This window comes from Oncorhynchus kisutch, linkage group LG12 (assembly GCF_002021735.2).
Source record: "Oncorhynchus kisutch isolate 150728-3 linkage group LG12, Okis_V2, whole genome shotgun sequence".
Lineage (NCBI taxonomy): Eukaryota > Metazoa > Chordata > Actinopteri > Salmoniformes > Salmonidae > Oncorhynchus > Oncorhynchus kisutch.
In genome coordinates, this window is record NC_034185.2 from 11690267 (window position 1) to 11695266 (window position 5000).

Here is a 5000-nt window from a genome sequence, read left to right on the forward strand (position 1 = left end):
TAACAGTAACAGTAGTAACAGTAACAGTAGTAACAGTAGCAGTAACAGTAGTACCAGTAGTAACAGCAGTAACAGTAGTAACAGTAGTAACAGCAGCAGTAACAGCAGTAACAGTAGTAACAGTAGCAGTGACAGTAACAGTAACAGTAGTAACAGTAATAGCAGTAACAGTAACAGTAATAGTAGTAACAGTAGTGACAGTAACAGTAACAGTAGTAACAGTAACAGTAACAGTAGTAGAACTAACAGTAGTAACAGTAACAGTAACAGTAATAGTAGTAACAGTAGTAACAGTAACAGTAGTAGAACTAACAGTAGTAACAACAGTAACAGAAAATACTGTGTAAACAAATAATAATGGCACAGTGTGAAGTCTGAAACACTTTCCCCAGGAAGGAACCACAATTTTTTGCTGTAGGGCGAAGAACTGCAAAGCAGCAAAAAATACATCTGTATTCAAGAGTTACAGCCACAACGCTTTCCGAGCTCATTGGGCCTCATTAAATTATTTCCTCTGCTTCCTTGATGCGGAGCTCATTAACAATTTTGCAACTTTGTGCCCCAGATGTACGATTAGCGACTTCAAAAAGTTTACGCAGAACTCCTGACAGCAGCAGTCTTGAAGACGAGACGCCTAACAGAACTCAGAATGTGAGATGATAGGATCACAGAGGTATCGCGTTTCTGGCTCTTTTCATGTTAGCCCTCCTGCTGACTTACTGAACAGCGGTAATGAGGAGATACCGAAGAGACATCACCTCATCCCCCACAGTGAATAGTAAAGGAATAGGCTGTTATAGCCTTCCCATCTGCAACTGCCTGTACAGTCACATTAACTCGTCGTACTTTGTGGGGAGAATGATGAGACAAAGGGAAAACGTTTCAGTTTTGGGGCAAAACACCACCATGATTAAGAGAAACGTTCATATTAAAGTTATTTTCAAGAGTTGAAGACATAAGTCAAATGGCCAATCATCTGGTGCCTGTACAGTAGCACAAACCAGTCATGTGGGGGATTGATGGGTCTACAAAAAATGATTAGGTTCCAGACCAAAACTATGATTTAGAGAAACATCCAATCAGAGATTTCCAGTTATGTCAATACTTCCAAGACATAAATCGAATGGCCAACCAGCGTGACTGAAGCTAAAGGGGCGGGGGGCTGGCATTATGGGGGGGGGGGGGGGTCATTCTGTGGCCATCCATGCCAGTTTCAAGCAGCTTTTGGCACCACATCCATGGGCTCCCAGGGAGTGAGGAATCACTTGGCCTCCAAGAGCAGGGCCACTCAGGCAGCCCATTGGGCTCTATGGTGAATGAGGAGGTGCCAAATTGGCCCACAGACAGACAACCATGGTGCACTTCACCATGATGTCAGCATTCACAATGAAATCAAAGATACATGCCCATACCCAAGCAGCCAATGGGCATAAACTGTGCACCTTGGTCCGAATTAAGGTATTCCAGAAGCCCGCATTGTCCATATAGCGGGGAGCTGTTGTGAAAGGGAAAATATAAGGACATAAGCCAATACCTCTCATGCTCTAGTCCACCTGTCAGTCTACTGGCTGGCCTGTGAGACGAGGAGGGAGGGGCTGTATCAGGACCCGTGTCTAATCCACTTTAGGATAATCGCTTCATGCTGTGTAATCTCCACTGAGCAGCACAGGCCTGGCGCTGGATTTGACAATGAACTCTGACGGCTACTCATTTGATCCGCAGCCAAGTCAGAGCTGAGCATTAACGAGAGTAAACCCAATGCCTGCTTACACGAGGTGTGAGGGAGGAGGGAGATGGGGGGGGGGGGGGGGGGGGTACCAAGGTCCCTAAACACATTACGTAATGTCTAGTCTCGTAAACAACCCTGGAAATATTTTTTTTTACAGTGAAGCCCAGAAGTACTAGTTGTTTACGGGCTAACTTCAGGTTATAAATTGCTATGAGCTGCCTCTGCTTGGAATCCATGAAGCGGAGCGGCTAACTACGCTGAAACAAATGTCGACTCGAAACTTGTAAAAATGGAAAAACAAAGCTCTTCATCTTGTATCTGACAGTGTGAAAGCGTATCAACGACTAGAAGAGGAGGTGAGAGAGGAGGTGAGATGCGGAAAAAGAGCTGCTTGCGCTGTCTACGTAGATGAAAATTCATGGCTTCCAATGAGCATGACTTTATACACTCCCTGTCAGATAGAGTAGCAGACCAAAACACCAACACTTACTCATCCAGACTCGTTGTAATCCAGCAGAAAATGTTGTTTCAGCAAACTCATAGATTAACAGACATTATTCTGTTAGATCGGTTGCTGAATCTGAGTACAGTACGTGTGTTTGAGGGTATCTGAGAGTGATTGTGTGTTTTGCATTAGATCAACACACCATTGTCTTAGTCAATCAGGACAATGAGCCTTTAGTCAATAGTAGAAAGGTGAGTTGATTTAGCTTCACAAAAATGCAGTTGATTTGCAAAAGGAATCTCCCCTAAACAAAATGTTCCCACCTTGTTCCTAGGCCTCTCATCGCACTGATTCACACAGATACCCATGCCCTCAAAACACAAACTTTTTCAAACACTTTTTTCTCACAAACCGACCCCCATTCTGTGAGCGGAATGTTCTCCACACAGATTATCACCTCCGAATGTCGTTGACCACTCTCCTCACTCTCCAAATCATACTCACAATTTTTACCCACTGATACAGCCTGTCACTCACTCGATGAGAGGAATGCTCTCATCTCATATGGACCGGGATTCATAAAATGCCAACGGCCTGGGAATCGGCGAGACGGGTCTCGCACACAAGCCCACAGCGGAGATGTTATCTTGACCTTTTACTTTAGACCAGCGTAACACCAGCATAACAAATAGGCTTCAGCAAAGTGTCCTTTGTATAAACCACGCCCACCCACGCCCAAATGACATCCCAAAAGGGCTCTTCTGAGAATACAGTGAAACTCACAACGAATTATAACATTAGTTTTGGCAAGTCGGTTAGGACATCTACATTGTGCATGACACAAGTCATTTTTCCAACAATTGTTTACAGACAGATAATTTCACTTATAATTCACTGTTTCACAATTCCAGTGGGTCAGAAGTTTACATACACTAAGTTGACTGTGCCTTTAAACAGCTTGGAAAATTCCAGAAAATGACGTCATGGATTAGAAACTTCTGATAGGCTAATTGACATAATTTGAGTCAATTGGAGGTGTACCTGTGGATGTATTTCAAGGCCTACCTTCAAACTCAGTGCCTCTTTGCTTGACATCATGGGAAAATCAAAAGAAATCAGCCAAAACCCCAGAAAAAAATGTGCACTTCCACAAGTCTGGTTCACCCTTGGGAGCAATTTCCAAATGCCTGAAGGTACCATGTTCATCTGTACAAACAATAGTCCGCAAGTATAAACATCATGGGACCACACAGTTGTCTTACAGCTCAGGAAGGAGACACGTTCTGTCTCTTAGAGATGCATACTTTGGTGCGAAATGTGCAAATCAATCCCGGAACAACAGCAAAGGACCATGTCAAGATGGTGGAGGAAACAGGTACAAAAGTACCTATATCCACAGTAAAACGAATCCTATATCGACATAACCTGAAAAGCCACTCAGCGAGGAAGAAGCTACTGCTCCAAAACCGCGATAAAAAAGCCAGACTACAGTTGGCAACTGCACATGGGGACAGAGATCGTACTTTTTGGAGAAAAGTCCTCTGGTCTGATGAAACAAAAAGAGAACTGTTTGGCCATAACGACCATCATTATGTTTGGAGGAAAAAGGGGGAAAGCTTGCAATCTGAAGAACACCATCCAAACCGTGAAGCACGGGGGTGGCAGCATCATGTTGTGGGGGTGCTTTGCTGCAGGAGGGGACTGGTGCACTTCACAAAATAGATGGCATCATGAGGTAGGAAAATTATGTGGATATATTGAAACAAGATATCAAGACATCAGTCAGGAAGTTAAGCTTGGTCGCAAATGGGTCTTCCAAATGGACAATGACGCCAAGCATACTTCCAAGGTTGTGGCAAAATGGCTTAAGGACAACAAAGTCAAGGTGTTGGAATAGCCATCATAAAGCCCTGACCTCAATCTTATAGAAAAATTGTGGGCAGAACTGAAAAAGCGTGTGCGCGCAAGGCGGCCTACAAACCTGACTCAGTTACACCAGCTCTATCAGGAGGAATGGGCCAAAATTCACCCAAGTTATTGTGGGAAGCTTGTGGAAGGCTACCCGAAATGTTTGACCCAAGTTAAACAATTTAAAGGCAATGCCGGCAAATACTAATTAAGTGTTTGTAAAATTTTGACCCACTGGGAATATGATAAAATAAATAAAAGCTGAAATAAATCACTCTCTCTACTATTATTCTGACATTTCACATTCTTAAAATAAAGTGGTGATCCTAACTGACCTAAAACAGTTTTTACTAGGACTAAGTGTCAGGAATTGTAAAAAACTGAGTGTAAATGTATTATATCCTTCCTGTTTGGCCCTGTCCGAGGGTGTCATCGGATGGGGCCACAGTGCCTCCTGTCGGGGGGCTAGGGTCAGTTTGTTATATCTGGAGTACTTCTCCTGTCCTTTCCGGTGTCCTGTGTGAATTTAAGTATGCTCTCTCTAATTCTCTCTTTCTCTCTTTCTTTCTCTCTCTCGGAGGACCTGAGCCCTAGGACCATGCCTCAGGACTACCTGACATGATGACTCCTTGCTGTCTCCAGTCCACCTGGCCGTGCTACTGCTCCAGTTTCAACTGTTCTGCCTGTGATTATTATTATTTGACCATGCTGGAACATTTGAACATCTTGGCCATGTTCTGTTATAATCTCCACCCGGCACAGCCAGAAGAGGACTGGCCACCCCACATAGCCTGGTTCCTCTCTAGGTTTTCTTCCTAGGTTTTGGCCTTTCTAGGGAGTTTTTCCTAGCCACCGTGCTTCTACCCCTGCATTGCTTGCTGTTTGGGGTTTTAGCCTGGGTTTCTGTACAGCACTTTG

General features: G+C 44.0%; 1 protein-coding gene across 4 annotated transcripts in view; it reads right to left on the reverse strand.

The window, feature by feature from the left end:
- Window positions 1–5000, reverse strand: part of kif26aa (kinesin family member 26Aa) — a 171110-nt gene that overhangs the window by 36181 nt on the left and 129929 nt on the right. The gene's annotated exons all lie outside the window — the stretch shown is intronic.